Source organism: Helicoverpa zea, chromosome 12 (assembly GCF_022581195.2).
Source record: "Helicoverpa zea isolate HzStark_Cry1AcR chromosome 12, ilHelZeax1.1, whole genome shotgun sequence".
Lineage (NCBI taxonomy): Eukaryota > Metazoa > Arthropoda > Insecta > Lepidoptera > Noctuidae > Helicoverpa > Helicoverpa zea.
The window spans coordinates 2,200,878-2,220,802 of record NC_061463.1 but is presented as its reverse complement, the minus strand read 5'-3'; the positions used below and the strand labels follow the sequence as shown (position 1 = coordinate 2,220,802).

Genomic DNA, 19,925 nt, shown 5'->3' with positions numbered 1-19,925 from the left:
GCGGAATAAGTTTCGGCGATAAGTACGGACGCTCGCAGAGGTCAATTTAAGACGTATTCTTTTATTGTGTTACGTATTTACAATTTACATAATAGTCAATAATATATACAACCTGGATCGACCTTAGGTAGTATTTATAGACTTACAAGATCGATAAACCGTTTATCATCCAAAGGACGGAAGAGGAAGGACCAAAACAACTAAAAGGACTACTGACAAATTCCCTTTTGCAATTTCGTCTAAACCACCAGAACCGCAGATTTTCCCCTCATCATAAACTCCACGTTATAAATCAGGAAAAATTCTATTATTACACCTTGAATGGATCATGGGACATTATGGTAATTCAAGTAAAACACCATGAAATATATGTAAAAGGGGCGGAACGTGACATATATCTGAATAATGCGGCTGGCACCTTTCAATACTCATTAAATAAGGTTAATGGAGCTTCGAGCATGTAGAACATTGCTACTATTTTTAGAATCTTCTGGTTCGTTCGTGGAAGTGGCTTCAAAACAATAGGTTTTGGTCCTTACATACATGAAAGCAGGAAAGACAAATTATATTCAGAAAATCGTGCAAGCTTTCTACTTTTTACACATAAGACTTGAAAGTTATTTATTTTTTTACTTTTACAAGAAAACAACTTAAATATTCTTTTCTACAAAATATCACAAGCTCCACGCTGATCTACATTTTTACTGCGTTTATAAATGCATATTTATCGCCTTCTACTTCTGCCAATCAAGTGATATAATTAAGTAATTTAAAGATACAAGAGTTTAGGTTAAAATTATCACCGAATTACGATTAAGAAGAATTTGCGCATTGACTCCAATGTCATTTAAGTTACGCAAGCATCTTATCACATAATCAGCCTTCATAAAAATAACCGTAAAAATGGTATCATTATGCCTATTGCGTCATGCCAAATATCAGCTGATCTAAAAAAAAAACTATACCGAGAACCATCGAATTATATTTATTTATTATCAGTACTGAATATATTTTGTTTCAGAATAATTGGTCGGCCGTGAAGAAGTAAATAGATACTACTACTGACACGTTTACTCTGTGGAACAACAAGTTACTGAGGTAAAAAAAGATTCTTCTAAATGTCGCAAAAACAACGAAAATCAAACACAATATTGCATCAGCCATCTTAAAATATAAATACTAGCAGGATGAACATTAACAGTGATGATGCAGAAAACCTTGACATATTTCCTCTTACCAAAAAATAAAAACAAAAAAATTGTCCTTTTGTACGCTATGGCTGAAAAATTTGGTGCTTTTCTATTTAGATCAAACTAGACTGACAGAAAGAAAAAAGAAACTGGTAAAATATTCAATAATATTAAAATCCCACGTATTTACGTACCTACAGTTATAGAAGATTTAACTTTGCAGACGTATAAAATCCTATTTTGGACGACATTTACGAGTTTTCAAGTGGAATTCTACTTAGAGAAGATTTGGCGTGAATTTGAAATATTTAATATCGGTATCGCTTTCCAAAATAGAAACGAATATTTTCAATATATTGCAAAAAGCAGTTATATACCATAAGTATCTATGAAAAGTCATCCCATCAAACAATCATTGATAAATGAATTAAGCGACCCAGTAACGAAATAACAATGCATCCAAAGTATACAAAAATAAATATGACACAATTTTCATACATAACATATACATAGAATATACATAAATTGTAACAATGATAAGAGCAATGTGACTTTGATCTTGTGAATGAAACTCGGAAGGGCAACTTAAGCAACTAAGATAACCCCGGCTCAAAGAAGCAATTATGATTTTTTCCATATCGTTAACATATACCTATTTATTTGGTACATTTGCGCAAATAAGATAATAGTTTTTGGTCTTTTCGGTTCTTTTATCGTTTCATATAATTTGTGAATTATTCTACTTTACACAGTTTGGTATTAATTTCAAAATTTGTAAAGCTGAGAATTTCCTTCTTGAACGGGCTTAATTTCAGGACCTACGAAACCTATAACCTATATCAAAAATTATTTCAGACTTAGGTCATGTATCTAGGAAGGGTATAGGATACTATTTATCCTGATGCACGGCGTAGACTCTGGATGCGTGTGAAACGGCTGTTGGAAGCTGGTTATTTATGTATTAAATTATGTAATGTTAATATAGCTGTAGATTCTCAGAACTACAATGTAAGAATACATAAAAACTTGCTTATTGAATTGAGTAAGAGTCCTTCTACATTTGAGCTGGTATTTTCCTCCTTTCCCTTACCTACAAAGTTGAGTGTGTAGGCAGAATAATAAATTAACATGTAAATGAGTTTACATACAAATATGATCCCTAGACTTTTTGATGTTAGCTGCGTGTGATAATATTCAATTTCAATTATATACTTAGATTCGTATCGAAGGACCACAAAATATGAATGGTTTACGCCCGCGGTTTCACCCGCGTTCCAAATAAACATAAATCAAAATTAGCTTATATATTATTCAGATATATAAGCTATATGATTGCCAAGTTTCATCAAAATACAAACTTTCACCTTTGTAACATTAGTAGGACTAAAAGAACAGAAAATCCAACTCTTTTCGTTGAACTTTAAACTGATAGGCATATTCAAGTAAATTACCATAATTTCACAAAGCAATTAACGTATTTAGGACAAGTGTAATTTTCCTAAGAACACTTAAAAGTTAGCAATAAATCACGCGCTTTGTTTTATTCTTACGTCAAGACCATTTTAAAAAGACCCGTAGAAAATTACAGTACTGAATTAGGTTGTAGTAATTTCTATATAAGCTTATCAATGAAGCTACAATGAAGGTCCAAGTTATACTGGATAATTTAATACTTTTACTTGTCGACAAAATCCCATAGTTTTCCAACAGGGTATTAATATAATGATCATTCCTGATAAGAGGATTGGGGATCTCTGCTGTATTATTAGTCAAACGTTACGTCAAAATAAGCTTATATTAAGCTCTGCTTATGAGAAATGTAAGTAGTGTTTAATCGTACATGAGTATTTGTTCTGTATCTCTTGGGTTCTGTAAGTAGGTATCTGTCTTGCCCCTGTTGAAAAACAAGCAATACTTTGGCGACCGGCTGACGGGACTAAATAGGTTATTAAATGCCTTGCTCGAAGTAAAGCAGCAGTATCTCCAAAGCTAAAATCTGATGCATGATGATGATCATGGGCAAATCCTCAAACTTAGGGGAGGCCTTCGTCCAGCAGATTACTCTTATAAATTGCTAGAATTCCCTAGGTAAGGTAAGGGTAAGGTAACTTAAGCAGTGTTAGGTAAGCCAAGAAAAAATCTCTTACCAAATAATTAAGAACAAAAATTGATCATAAGTTTTTTTTTTTTTAATATCGACTGCTGTAGGTATCGGTATCTTTACCTTATCACCAGTTTTTCAATAACTGATGTAACATTATCAAAATATCTATCACCTTGGGCAACATTGTAGGTTTGTGGTAGATCATGCATTTCGCAAATCATATCTACACTGACATCTGACCACCGTTTTTTTGCACCAAAAAAATATCTTCTGCGACTTTAAAGACTAGAATTTGCTGGTCTTTGGAACATATGTAGATGTTTGCAATCAGGTGTCTTGGTTAACTGGTTGTTCTTTTTTGATGCACCCAATGTGCGTAAATCTATATTTTTTAGGGTAATTATATCAGGGTCACTGATTCTGTCAAAGATTATCACAATATAAACAATATTGGTACAGACGTCATAGATAGATAACAAAATAAGAGGTAATAATTTACTAAGTTCGTGTAGGTATTATTTTACCAATGTACGGACTATAGATACTATAAAATATTATGTGACAGAAAAGCAATTTCAAGCCAAAGTTGCGAAAAGAGACTTGAATGCTGGTTATGCATGCTCTACCTACGCTTTTTAAAAGTAAATAAAAAATTAAAATTACCTATTTTATTACCTACGTGTTTATATGGTATATTACTTAAAGAACGCATTACATTATTATCGAGACATAATAACGACTACATAACATATTAAGTTAACATTCAACTGATGTAACCCAAATCAACAATAGTGCTTCCTAAACTTATATCAAACACAATGTGAATCGGAAAATTTACTAATATTAATAAATAATAACCAGTTTGGTAGTAAATTGGACCAGTTTTGGATATAATACATAAATTATAATTTTATATGTTGCAGCTTGCAGACAGATATCAGTCGGTATCAGTTTACGAGTTTTTGACGGCCAAAATCTGTTGCTATGTCGGACCAAGTCATAGGCGAAAGCGGGAAACTTGAGCGAGAAGTTTTCGCAAAAGGCAATGGCAACCGTCACAACTAAATTCTGAGCACAAGTACACTCTATGACCCATACCGCTCAAACCTCCGCCACTCGCCGATACCCTAAAATTCCCAAGGGGAAAGAAAAAATTATCATGATAACAATCAAGAAAAGTTTTAAGAGTGCCCATGGAGTTACTTGATTGGATAGTATTAAATTTTTTCTCCCAAGTTTCCTAGTCTTCCAACACTTAGTAATATTGGAATTAACAATTTATACGCATGGGATATTGCAGCTTGAGTACTACCTCAAAATATGTAAAATATAAAACCTTTAAAAATTATTAGTAATCGCTACCACTGACACCGTACCTAAAATGTGAAAAATTCGCTAGATAAGTGAAATCAGCCAAGGCCGAGCCTATCGCTGTAATTGCAAGTATCGCGTATTGCTCATTAGTTTATTAATAACTGCAATTATCTTTGCGACTGTTGGCGTATTATCTATAAGTTCGATTATATGCGCCTGACCTGCTCTGGGGGTCTACTCTAATTCACCGAAAAACGAAGTTTCGTACGAAATTTCGCGAACTTCTTACCACGGTTCCATTTCGTTCCGAAATTTCGTACGAACGAAGATTGTTTGACGTTTATTGTCTATAAACCTACTCTAATTCGAAATGCTACGAACGAATATTTGAGTTTGACAGACGAAACTTCGGAATTTTAACCTCAAATTCAACGAAACCAAAAGAGTTATCGTTTGATTTTTGTGTTACTTTTCGTTTTGTGAATTTTGTGTGATTATTTTTCCGACCCAAATATCGACCAATAGAATTGCACCATTCGACGTCACGTGGTACAACCTACATGGTATTATACTGAAAATTTTTTGAATATTTTCTCTGGTCGTTGCTACGTCAAACTGACAGGTTGTGGCCGACATTTGGGACGGAAAAATAATCTCCCGAATACCACACGAGCTTCATAATTATCTGGCATTTCCCTCAAGGTTCCCTGCAAACAAATAAAGTCGTCAAGTTTTTCAGGAAAAATCACTCGCGCTTCGCGCTCGTTATTTTTTAACCTGAAAAACTTGACTCCTTCATTTGTTTGCAACGAACCTATCGGAAAATACCCGATAATTTTGAAGCTCTTGTGGTATTATAAGTGAAAATTATTGGCAAAGGCTACAATAATGCTTTTAATCAAAGCAGCTTTACGTGAAGATCATGTAGAGCGAAGAAGGAACCGGCAGTGCTTGCGCAATCAATTAAATATTAGCGAAATTCCCGACGTAGAGTTTGTAGGAAATCACAGACTCAGTCGGCAATTTTTCGAAGGGTACAACCCTTCACGACAGCGACACAACGCCAGGAATTCGTGCCTTTATTACCTCCAAACAATGCAAATTGCAATTGCTAGACCTTCTGGAATCGAAAATATTTCCATTCTCTTAACACCCAAGTTGTAAGTATAAGAACTAAACATTAATGATTTAATTGAGGCATTGACTGTTGTTTATTATGATGCTGATCAATCCTTTATTATTTTCCAGATATTATGTGACAGCGATACTATATAACAAATGTGGATGTGTCATTTGGTGGAGCAACACACATGATGCTTATATTTGGAGAGAGTGTGATATTAGAAGCCACTTGGAGGGTCTCCAGAATGAAACAGTTTATCTGTTAGGTATGTTTGACTTTATTGCATTTTGAATATATTTGTACAAGTTGGGACAAAAGCGGTACCCCAAACTTTCACATTTATATTATTAATATTGTGTAGTAGTGTTATTCACATATTTTCATATACATGTGTATTTTAGGTGACTCTGGGTATTCTCTCTAAGGGGGCATATGATGACACCGATAGATAAAGCTGTTGAAGATTCTCTTGAAGGCAGATACAACTTTGCAGAGCTTTGTTAGTGCAAATTTTGGAAAGGAATAGGTAGGATAAAGTTCTACTCAAGCACATCATAACATGCTCCAGAAAAACTGTATGTTTATTGATTTTAAGAATTTGACATGATGTTATTTATTTCCTTTAGAGTTTAATAAAAGAATAAATTATATACTTAAAGTTTTTTTTACTATTACCCTGTTTAAACATTACAAATTAATAACAAAGAAATATTAAACACAATTAATGAACACTAACAAAATCTTAATTCCTATCCACATATTCCCTTATTGTGTTATGCAGCTGCAACAGGGTAGGGCTGATGCCTGCCAATTCGCCCCTGATGCCTGCAAGCTCTGCGTTTTGCACCGTCTCTCTCTCTGCACGCTCCTCTTCATATTGATACAATCTGCTTCTTACACCTGTGCTGGCAGATCCTCTGTAGTCTCCTAGTAGTAGGCAGTCTCCTTGTAGAGTGTGTATATCGAGAGGCTGCAAAGCAACATTCCAATTTTAGTCAATAGCTCAGAACAACAGACACTTGAACGGGTTAAGTAACAACAAAAAGTTCTCAACTCACCACTTGACCCATTTAATACTATATGCAAACATAATAAAAAAGATGCAATCATTATTCAATAGTATAATGTTAATCTGTATTCTTTATGAAGAGTATTTCTTATAAATACACTAAAAAAAATGTTATCTATATTGTGCACAATTTATTTACAATAGCATTACTCAATATACCACAGTAAAATACTTACAAGGTGTGAAAGTCGGCATTTTTGTGTCAATGGTGGTGGTACATAGGCAGCTTTTACAGCTGGACTCTCAGGTTATCTTCCTGGCTGGGTTCAACTATTCAATCTCCCGCGAGCTAAATCTCTATGTTCGTCCAGGAAATTGAGAACGGTTTCGATTTGTTGAGGATTTGCCGAACCCCGTATATGGAGCCATTTTAAACTGAAAATATAAATGATTAGTATTAGAAAAGGTAATGGTGTTAGAGCGAAACCAAATATTGCATTGGTATAATATGAAATCTACTCACGAAGTTTTTAAATCCAAAACTTGTTGCGAACCAAAATACAGCAGACGTACGTAGAAGTCGGACTGTAGTAAAGTACGACATAATACTTCCTTAGGGAACTCGTACCTTGGTATAAAAGCACTTGGAAACATGATTTATTAAATACGACACTTGAGAAACACACTTCAGAAAACTTATCAAAGTATTCAAACAAAAAATCTTAAGTCGACACGTTATGATTAGATTGTATTATGCAGCTATTTTTGGTTGTCATACGTGAGTACCCATTTTTGGCATGGAATAGTACTCTTCAAATTAGTTGGTTAGCAATGACTGTCAAAGGGGTTTTTATAGTGTCGAGTCGAAAGTAGTTGAAAATATATTTTTTGCCTGAAAGTTTAGATTGTTTGCATGAATCGTACAAGAAATATTTAATGAATCACATTTATAATGTTACATGAATAAGCAAAGCTGAAAAGTTTAATAATTTCAAGTTAAAGTAAAAACCGTAACTTAGTTTAGTCGACATCATAAAAGCCCGACACAATATTATTGATTTCATTCGTTCACGAAAATTGTCTATGGTTCCGAACTTCGTATGCGCATCCGAAAATGAAATAGAGTAGGGTCACTAACGAAACTTCGTTTGAATTTCGTTCGATATCGAAGTTTCGTTTCGTTGAATTAGAGTAGACCCCCTGCTCTGGATTTGAGCTGAGGGCCGAATGAAAGGATATGACCTAATCATGTTGTGGTTGTAGAGATTGACTGGCCCTTAATAGCAGAGTTCAAATAACTACAAATAGCTTTAAATATTTCATTCATTTATGCCATGATAATTTTACTTCAATTAAGAATTGCTAATCCAGTTGTGCCATTCAAAGTAAACATAGATATAAGCAGAGGAATTTCACTTTCGAATTCTATTATAGCGTTTTTCATTTTTTTGTTTACAAAGCCTGAAATGTGGCCCTTCCAAACAAAAATGAAGTTACCGTAATGGAGTAAAAATTATCCTAGATCAGTTTCCAAAGTTGGAAACAGATTTATCAGCATAAATGGTTCAATATCCATTTTACCTACATTTGGCGAATATCTCGGAAAATAAATGAAATCAGCAAAGAACAACTATGTAGTAATGCCTACCATTACTATAATCAATTAATTAAAAATTTTGCTTTTCGAAAAATTAAACAAAGTGATTGAAAACGGACAAGTTTAAGAGACACGACGTTATCAAAAGTTAAAGCAATGTCAGACGGTCCTGTTATCAAAGTGTCATTGACAAATGTATCGATAAACTGTAGTTTTATTAAAGTATAGTAATGTACAGTATAGTATAATAATGATTAAGATGTTATGTGTTACATTGTACTGAAGGAATTCAATACTGAAATGATGATTTAGATTTTGAGAGATTATGATGATTCAGAATGTTTCGGCATTGCGTCAACCAAACGGGGCAGATTAAGCTGAACTTAATAATGTGTGTTATTACAATTTAATTTCGTCACTATTGGATACGCAAATGATAAAACTTATTTCACTACCTATTTCTAATAACTGTCGATATTGCGTGAAATGTTATAAAAATTTAAACCACTGCATATGATAAGGATAAAAGACTGGCATTTATCAAAAATAGTAATAAACCAAGTAATGAACTTCACGTAGATAGCTCAGTGCATCTTTGCACTCGACAATAAATCAACAATAAAATGCAATAACAACATAAACATAGATAGTAAACAATAGATAAACACTATCTTTCATTCACAAATGCACTCACAGCCAAGAAATTCATTGAGCATGCAAGAGAGTGCAGTATTTATATATAAATGTAGTATTGCAATAAATGCACGGTTGATAATGAAAGTGAGGTCAAGGGTGTCACGTGGCACGCGGATGCATGAATACTGATAAACGTAATGCAAGATAATATAGAGGTATTGTCGTTTTAGGGTTATCGACTGAATCCGCATTACATGACTTTTTATGTGAGAAGTAGTTGTTTCTCGTTGTTTCTAAGGCGTTCTGGGGAATCGTCTTTTTGTTTTAGATGATGCATATGTCGCTATGTATTTTACCTTTCAGATGTTAACTGTAACTATGAAACTGTAATGGACCAACAAATCACATTTGCTATCGAATGTGGTCAATCAAGATGGATGATGGATGGAGAGGAAAAGGGATACCAGTAATATGAATAAGAAGGGCACGTAAGTATAACCTGACGAGCGATGGGAAAGAAGAAGAAAGAAGAAACCAAATAAAATAGGGAACAGCTCAAATAGCATTCCAAACGTAATATTCATACATGACCTTCGAAATAATTCATACTTCTGTATACAACGATACAGGATTAATATACCAAAAGTAGCAAGCAAAGCAAAAACGGACGTCTCGCGTGATCGGAACCAATCGGCTCATTCATCGGCATGGAACCTGGTAGGTTATAACGTGGGAATTATTTCCTCAATAAATTAAATGTCCTTACAGAAGTATATATATGTGGAATCAATAGTTATTTACCATGTGCCAATTTCACGAGTGAAAGAAAGACTGTATTATTATTTGGCAATGGAGATTTGCTATCAACTTTCTTGGTAGCATATGAAGGCACTATAATTTTCCTCAAGATTTTACTTTTTATTTCTTTGAAGGAGATTATGGAGTTAAGGGCCAAAGTGTAAATCAAACGCATGGCTAAGTTTTCATTTAGATTCGTTCAAGCACCCATGGTGTGAATCATGAACGAATGACTAACATACATTGACCACATTGGACAAGAAAAGGCACTCATAAAAGCAATTTATCAAATTAATAATCACCTACATGTATTTTTAATAATAAATGACTTTGTACAAGACATATACATTCTAAATGATGACATGAGAACTATACTTAATTGATTAAATTTTATCTTGAAGTTATTTTTAGAATCACAATCATCGTCTCTGAGAGCGACTGCGAGTGAATTACGTAACATTAAAATATTGTTGTTGCTAGTATTAATCATACTGCAGGCGAGAGATAATTGAATACTTGGTATAGGTACCTAAATCTTGGATTTAGTGGAATTGTGAAACTTATACCTATAGAATTACTTAAAACACTGTCATTAAATAGTTTGGTGATTTTTGTTTCAGTATCTGTGTCTGTTTTTTAGATTTCTAATGGAATCGAGTACACTTTTTCAAATACTTTTAAAACTTTTAGATTCTGCATCTCTATTCAATTTTGCCAAATTGTCATTAAGATTTCCTTTATGTCTATCATTATTTTGTTTGTCTTTATTAATTTTTTCATCTTTCCATCCATCGATTGCTTATTAACTTCACCAAAACCATCATCTTCGTTCATCACCAATTGCAGTCTAAACACGACACTACCATCAATTTAACATCTAGTGTACCCACAGTAGTTGTATGTACCATTCATAATAACAGACGCACTCGGAATTATATCTTTCTGTTAATCGATACCTACGTAGGAGTTCATTCATGTCTAGTAGTAGTTGCGAGTAGTCGATTCGACCTTTGCGATCGATGCAATCATCATTATCTGCACGAGGGCTACCCACGTAAGGTTCATTCAGTTTGTTGGTACTATTAGCTAGTGAATCAGCTTTTTCCCTGTTGTAAGTTCTTTGAAAGTATTGTAAACATGGTCAATTTTATTACAAAAAGGTTGCTTGTTTGCTACTTTTGATCAATGATGCCTTGATTTGAATGATACTGCACTCATGTCACTGACTACAGCTGATTGTTTTTATACAGACACGAGATCGTACCTCTAGGAAGACATAGGGGCTTCCAAAAACAAAAAATAAAGTGAATAACATGATCGATGACGAGTGATAGAACCCATAGATCATAGGAAATAAGACTAAAGGGCGCCCAATTCATATCTCCACAGTATACTGACACACAAAAAAAAAGACCACTCGAATACTTTCCCGCTCAAAACGCGACCTTTACATACAAACAATACACCCACACAGACACATCTGACATTCAGTTATCAATGTTATCACACTGCAGTCCAGACATGTGTTGTGACGTCACGCCACTATGAATGGCCCACGCTACGCCCGGAGTATTTCGAGAGCTCCCCCCGAAGCGTTACGTCACCTATGTCTAGATTTGTAGAAGAACTGGAATTTGTGTAGCACTAATGATTTGTGTGTCCGTGGGTGGTAAGCTTAAGTTTGTAAAGTTGATGTCAGAATTTGGTAGGTACCTAATAGCTTTAATGGCATTACTTGGAAGCAACTTATGACTGTCTTTGGTTAATTTGTATATTAAGCTATATCATTAGGAAACGAGAAGAGCTCCAAAAAGTAACTGTGTGGGATTATACGCATATTTGTTTGTTAGTTTGATTTATCAATCTGGAGCATCCAAAAATCTTCATACACTAACGATTTTCTGGAAAACTGGTCTTTGTATACAAATAATCAATACATCTTTTATCTGCCACTTTTTCTAAGTGAATGTATGATTTGACGTAATAGTTTTTTAAACTACAGGTCAAACTCTGGTAGACAATGAATTCCGTCGATTCCATTCACTGTCAAGGTTGTAAAACCGAGTTCATGGGAGTGCAATCGACTCCAAACTGATTAATTTCATTTATAAATAAATACTGCGTTTTTGCTTTTCGAATTGTGTTTCGTCTTTTTTTTTAATGTGACGTTAATTCTTGTTGTTATGTAAATGATTGATAGACAGTTTTAATAGTAGTTATTATAGTTTATTGTTGAATAGACAACTGCTGTGTTGCTTGACAAGCTAGTTAGTGGTCATCACAGCTGGAATGAAAAATCGAATCGAGAATTGCGCAAAATACGTAGTTTGGAAGGGAACATTTTATTTGGCGATTTCGAATATTTTGCCCAATTTTAGAGTTGTAAATAAGAACAATGCGTAGAGTTAAAAATTAAGGGTTAGGATAAAAGTTGTTGACTGAATTTTAGTCAGGAATATCGATATTCTTCAACAAAACTCCAATAAAATTCTTACTTCAGATTTTTTCTTTAGGTCTAGACTGAAGAAAAATGAAAGACCGATGTAGTGACTGCTTTAATCATCTGTCATCTGTCAAAGGTTAAAATTGTAACATTATAAATGTACTTTCACTTAGCTAGCGTGCGAGAAAGTATTAAAATATAGGTTCGGTTGGTGACACATGTTTTTTTGGGGGCTCTCAGCGGGAGTAGAACATACGTAATTACCAAGATATCATTGTATTTAGTCCGTATATATTCATTATTACTCTCCTACTTAGTTAATTAGTCCGAAAATATAGTAGTACAGTAATTTCGTACAATATTATATGGTGCTTTGTCACGGCAGGAGTTAAAATTTCAAGTTGTAGTAAGTTTTCTGTTTGAAACGTTTAACTAGCGTCAAAGCGTATAATTATATTCTTAGGACTTTTTACAAGACCTAAAAAGCTACACACCGCTTTACTATACCCCACTTTTTATCTAAATAGCTAAGAGTCCTAAATAACGAAATGAATACCAATTAAAATTATGTTCAAAATATGTATTTACTGCCACATGCTTGTTCTCCCTGAAAAAATACTAAAATGTAAGTTCTAAAAAGCATGTAAGATATAACATTTATATGGGCAAGACACAAAAAACAAGTACTTTTCAGTCCTTAATTAACCTATCCGTTAAAAATATAACCTAGGTACAATTTTCTTTTCATTAAAACTTAAAGCTAAAGCATTATTTAAAATACTTTCCCTCAAATAATTCTGTTCTACTTACCTAATTGTCGTCTTATTACAAATAACAGTTCTTATCAATATTACGTTTGAAACAAAATTTAGTAACGGTAATTATAATTGCGTGGTAACGCCGCCCAGTGGGCCGTGGGCGGGCGGCGTGTGGGCGGATTAGGCCCAACACCAAAACTGTGGAGTTTGTATTTAAATATTATCAAAGTATAGCTGATTCCTGTGGTTTTAGCTATGTTCCGAGGGAGAAACTTCATGTATCCGAACAAAGTGGAGCATATGTTACTCGGGGATAATTTAGCTAACCAACAGTGAAAGAACTTTTCAAATTGGTTCAGTAGTTTCGGAGCTTTTAGGACACAAAAAACTAACAAAAAGGATCGGTACTCTTTATGAGAAGTGTTTCTGTTTATAAGTGTGGACTTCATCTTGATCGGTTCAGCTGTTTTTCCGTGAAAGCGTGACAAACAAATACACTTTCGATTTTAGTTGCTATCTTACAGGACGGATAAAAATACAATCATAAAAGTTTTTCAGCTGTGGCCTTTTATCAAATTCAGAAATAATATTTTAGGTTCAAAAAAGTCTCTTATCAAAGCATGAAATTAAAATGGGTCCTGTTTTATTATTTTTATAATTTCAGTTTCTGCTTATTCAGGAAATATGAATTTTATTGATACCCCCTCTGTAGATGGGGATTTATTTAATAAAGCTTAGAAACATAAGCCATTGAAACCTGTGTAGCTCTTTGGCAACATTGGAACAGATATGATGTTTTACTACGAACGACGTTGAACAAGTCAACGTATGTGTATTACTTATGAACACACGTATGTACACACAACGTATGTGTATTATATTTTTTGGGCAGCACTACTTGATTAAATAAGTAGCATGAATACTCGAATAAAAATTACCAATGTCCGTCTTCATTGTATCACCTATCTCCGTGAAAATTCAGCAGTCTTTAAAGCACTGGTAAGTATGTAAATATGTGCGCTGATTTACATACTTTTAAATTAATGCACATTTTAATAGCTTTGATATAAATTAAGTTTCAAAATCCACTTCCTATTCAATGTGTTTTGTTTTCTTACCACTAACTGCTACGGGCGGTTCGATCTGATTTCCAAGTTTAGTGGGAAATAAGTACCCTACTTACAGGTGTTTCAATAGGAGTGTTCGACGAAAATGACTTAATTATTCAATTCTAACACCTTTAAACACTGATTTGAAGAAGTTGTTCTAATATTATATTTTAGGAACACAAATAAATACATGTTTAGGTAAATATTTTAATTTTGGTATTACCTATCGAGTAGTTAGTATGTAAAGCTTCATAAAATGATCAGTATTCTCAGATATACTTTTGTCTTAAGTAAATATTAGAACCTGAAAAGCGTGAATTTACAAACTCCATATTGATATCAACATAGTTCAGTATCAGGTAGCACAACCTGAAAATCAGTCTTATACAAACAAAATACGCCGTGGCAAGTAATTATCCGATTAAGCACTAAGACAATTAGTTAATAGGTTACACTCAAAGTGGGCTAGACAGACTACTGGCCATAATTTAATCCGTTTACTGTAGGTAATTACTGAAAACTATACTGGGTATGATTTCGTGTACTCAAATTTTGAATTCTTGGTATTTATTTATGGAAATACTAGCTGTCACGCGCTATTTTACCTACATCTTGAATAAAACATTTTTGTTATAAGCTTGTTGTTATGTGTGAATGTTTTCCCCTCGTTCACGCTAAAACTACTGGATGGATTTGGATTAAACTTTGCAGTAATGTAAATTGCTTATCAGAATAAAAAAGGGCTGGAAAATGCCAACTATACGGAATGAAATAATTGTGAAACAGTCTACACAAAATCCGGTCACGTAGCAACTAGTTCTTCAAAACAGTTAACCCTATACCACTTTACAAAGACACCGCCGAGAAAAATGAATGGCGTTCTTTTCAAGGCATAGCAACAAAAATGTCGAACGCAAGTCTAGCAGACCCCAGTAAATCACAAAGGTAGGTCAGGGTACATCGCAAAAACCGAACAAAGGGAACACAACCAGTTCTGACCTCCAGACAGCGGCCATCTTGTTCTGAAGGTTGTCAGTCACTTGTTGAGCCGACGGATTATTTGAATGATGACGGTATTGTGAACACCCCTGTCCTTTATGTGGCACATTTATTTTGGAGTTTTTCTGATACCTACGTTGTTGCGATAATGTGATGAAATATCATTTGGTAAAAGCTTGATGTTCTGATGGTTGGATAAATATAGAATAGTAATAAATAACTTTTATACCAGTGGGTATTTAAAGCTGAAGAGTTTATTTACTAAAACGCGGTAATCTCAAGAAACGCCGGTTAAGAAGAAAGAAGAAGAAAGAAAATAAGTTTTATTGCGCAGAATATAAGACGCATAAATGCCCTTAACAAAATGAGCATAACATAAATAAAAAGATAAAAAGAACATAGAACAAATTTAAGGGAAAATATGCGTCCCAAATCGCGCAATACGGCCCTCGCTCAGCATAATGCTGCGACCCGAAACGAGACAGAGTCCCAGCGCTGGTTTTCAGCGATAGCCGGTGCTACCGCGATGACGTCAACCGGTTCGTTGTGAAAAAATATTTCAGTGTTAGATAGCCCATTTACAGAGGAAGTAGTTGGATGCAAGTAACACCGCTGATGGAAGCTAGATTTCAATATTGCTAAATATTTTTGATTCTGACTGATTGAAGCAGAAAGCTATATTAGACGAGGCATTTCATAAACTTCTCTCAACTCTGGTTACCTTTAACAACCATCATCCTCCGAGCCTTTTCCCAATCATGTTGGGGTCGGCTTCCAGTCTAACCGGATTCAGCTGAGTACCAGTGCTTTACAAGAAGCGACTGCCTATCTGACCTCCTCAACCCAGTTACCCGGGCAACCCGATACCCCTTGGTTAGACTGGTGTCAGACTTACTGGCTTCTGACTACCCGTAACGACTGCCAAGGATGTTCAATGACAGCCGAGACCTACAGTTTAACGTGCCATCCGAAACACAGTCAGTGGTGTCTAAGATATACTTAGAAAGTACATACAAACTTAGAAAAGTTGCATTGGTACTTGCCTGACCTGGGATCGAACCCGCGCCCTCATACTTGAGAGATTGGTCCTTTACCCACTAGGCCACCACGACTTTTTTACCTTTAACAACCACAGACATTTAATGCTCTAAGCATGGAGGCATCGAACTAGCTAAGTATTAAATATATGTAAATCCAGGTTCAAAACAAAATTTGTTGAGGTATTCTCATTAAACTTTGGGAGAAAAAGTTTTGACATTATTCGGTAGAAAGAATAAATGCGCGCTAACAAATGTGTGATGACCTTTACTTCGTCTCGGTAATGTGGTACATCATCATCCTCCGAGCCTTTTTCCCAATCATGTTGGGGTCGGCTTCCAGTCTAACCGGATTCAGCTGAGTACCAGTGCTTTACAAGAAGCGACTGCCTATCTGACCTCCTCAACCCAGTTACCCGGGCAACCCGATACCCCTTGGTTAGACTGGTGTCAGACTTACTGGCTTCTGACTACCCGTAACGACTGCCAAGGATGTTCAATGACAGCCGGGACCTACAGTTTAACGTGCCATCCGAAACACAGCCAATGGTGTCTAAGATATACTTAGAAAGTACATACAGACTTAGAAAAGTTGCATTGGTACTTGCCTGACCTGGGATCGAACCCGCGCCCTCATACTTGAGAGATTAGTCCTTTACCCACTAGGCCACCACGACTTTTACTTTTCACGGTAATGTGGTACATACTAGACAACTAATGGCTTATTTTATATTAAAATATGATATATTAATAAGATACTTATCAACAGACGACAAAATCATTTTTAGACATCTCAGACTTTTAAAATAGAATTGAATAATTTTGCAATGAATTTAATTGTGTAAATGTTTTATGCCACGAAAGCGGGTAAGACATACTCGTGTGTGTGAATGTACTATGCATATTATCTTTGTGTGACTCGGCGATTAGACCAACACGGAACGCTCTCGCGCTCACGCATAAAAGACAATATGCATGTATATTTACACACACAAGTAAGCTTCAACCGCTTTCATGATATAAACCATCTTAACCATTTCCTGTGTCTCAGTGGTTTTATTATCCATTATTAACAATGAACAGGGGTTTTATCAGACCCCCTAGTGTCTAGGAAGAGTGGTCAATCTAGATTGGGTTAAAAATAAATGTCACTGTTAATTCAGAGTTTCAATTCATGAACTGGATTCACGTAGGTACACATTTTGAAACATCCGCCTAGCCTTTTCTTAATGGTGAGGTCAAATTGCAATTTGACTAGAAGGGATTCACTTAGTTATTCACCCGACTATTTTTAAATCTCATAGGCCGTCATTACGTGACGAATTTAATAATTTAGAATTAAGAATAATATTTAAGAATTAATACTTCATAAGGAACATATTTCAAGAGGCATATCCGGATCAAAACACCGCTATTTTATATGAAGTTACCAAAAGTACAGGATATTTGTATTTCCAAGTAGACCTAGACACCCTACTGCGCCAACCCCAAATAAAATAGGGATAAGGGCAGGATGATGATGATGACTCACACGACATAGTTTACGTACTTATTAGATAGACAAGCATTCAGATTTGAAGTCACACAAAGAAGAAGTCGTATATTTGATTGCGACAATTGAGATGCGAATTGCGAACCATCTTCAAACTTAGTGTCCTGAATAGTCTCGATATACAATACCCAAAAAACGATTGTCGATACATCAATTCCTCCATAAATGAACTCCACAACTCAATCGATTAGGGTTGTTACCTACTTAGTACTGACCCTTCGTGCTAAACCCAGGCACCATTAATTCAATGTAGGCAAATAACTCAGAACTTCTGAACGTCTACATAGTTCGGGTCTAACCGCAGGCTTTTGGTATTGCCTAACAATTTGTAGATCAGAGGAAATTTTACCTAGAGGCTCATTAACAACGATTTATTGGAAATTAGTACTAACGATACCACGTGATACCAAAAATATGTTTGCCGTTACATAGGTAAGCTTGAACTTGTTAATACGCCCTTTTTCCTGGGGGAAAAAATAGCGATAACAGAATATATTAGAAACAAATACCTACTTAGCAGCAACAGAATCACAACACTACTTTTAGTTTCAGTTTCCCCGCAATCGCGTAAAAACAGCAAAGTTTTGGAAAACTATTGCAGTAGCAAGCAGCTTGGATAAGGTTAAAGGTTTATAGAAAAATTAAAAGTAAATAAAAGAATACAATTATAAGCCTGTTAATATAAATGAAAATGATTGCTCTTTATGAATGTTTTCTTAATGAATACTAAACATTAACCCAACTTAAAGCTTTGTACAATACAATAATAATAAACTAGCTAAAGTAATGTTAATAAGTTCGTAGAAGTTCTTTATTAGCATAGGTACGTAGTTCCAAGGATTTTACTATATGCGGCTAATATTGACTGCAATAATGTTCTTTGAAAACATTATTTGCTTAATTTATATACGGATACAGGGAAACAGCATTACGTCAGGTAAACTCGATGGTGTTGGCTAAAGGGCATTTGTCAGGATCTGCAATTATTCAAGGTTTATTTGCAAAAGTTTGTCAAAGACACTATCAAGGTTTTAGTAACAGAAGTTCTAAAATGTAATGTGGATAGAATCAAATTGGCTTAAACTGAAAACGGTCTGGACTTGAGAACAGAGATAATACACTGGATTTCACATTGATGCTTTCAATCAAATCTACCTTGTTTATTTCAGTAACCGTGCGTGTTTTAGCAGAACTTATCGACTACAGAAAACAGTTTGGTAGGCGAGTAGGCTGTATAGACTGCTCCCAACCAGGCACTATTGGAAATCTATGGAAGAGGCATACATATGTTCAGCAGACGACGTTCTATGGCTGTGCTGAAAATAATGATAAAGAACATAGTTTTTCCTACAAAGACGAATTTTCATCAGCAATCAATATTGTTTCTATATTGCTAGACTAGATAAATTTGGACTTTCAAATGGTAGACTTCCAACTACAAGTTTAGATGAAAATCAAAATCAAAATCAAAATCAAAATCAAATTGTTTTTATTTCAAATAGGCCTTTGCAGGCTCTTATGAAACGTCAAATTAGTTGCACGGTTCCAAAAAGTTGGTCTCATGGAGAAGAGCCGGCAAGAAACTCCATAGACACTCTTTTAAAAAGTAATATTGTCACAAACATTCTATTACATAACAATAGTAAGCTGATAAAATTATACAATGCAACTGAAAGGTAAACAGTAAATCTATACAATCCAAAGAGAAAAGAAAAAGACGTTTAATTGCCAGGGAAGCCACACATGGAGAGATGAGTTATCGCCATATAATATCTTTATCGTCAACGAAGTCTTGAATTTTATAATAAGCTTTTTTAATGAGGGTGGATTTTACAGTGTTCTTAAATTTTATATCCGTGAGATCGGTTACACACTTAGGCAGCTTGTTGTAAAAACGGACACAGTTCCCTAAAAACGATTTATTCGATTTCGTTAATCTGAATCTCGGAACTACTAGTTTGTGCTTGTTTCTTGTATTAATCGAATGTATATCACTTTTAACAATAAATTGATTTAAGTTTTTGCGTACGAACATTATATTTTCAAGAATGTAAAGAGAAGGAAGTGTAAGTATTTCAATTTCTTTAAATAATTCTCTCAATGACTCGCGAGGGCCGAGGCCATAAATTGCACGAACTGCCCTTTTCTGGAGTACAAATATTGAATTTACGTCCGCCGCTGCCCCCCACAATAAAATACCGTAGGACATAATACTATGGAAGTAAGCAAAATACACGAGCCTAGCAGTAGCAACGT

The 19,925-nt window shown here is 34.7% G+C and overlaps 1 protein-coding gene and 1 long non-coding RNA gene across 2 annotated transcripts in view; one reads left to right on the top strand and one right to left on the bottom strand.

Annotated features, from left to right (window-relative positions):
- Nucleotides 1-19,925, bottom strand: part of LOC124635432 (tRNA dimethylallyltransferase) — a 228,108-nt gene that overhangs the window by 126,846 nt on the left and 81,337 nt on the right. The window lies entirely within an intron of this gene.
- Nucleotides 5,677-6,381, top strand: LOC124635440. The gene is made up of 3 exons (XR_006985009.1): nt 5,677-5,768; nt 5,857-5,996; nt 6,133-6,381. It is a non-coding gene; the product is annotated as an uncharacterized LOC124635440 (long non-coding RNA).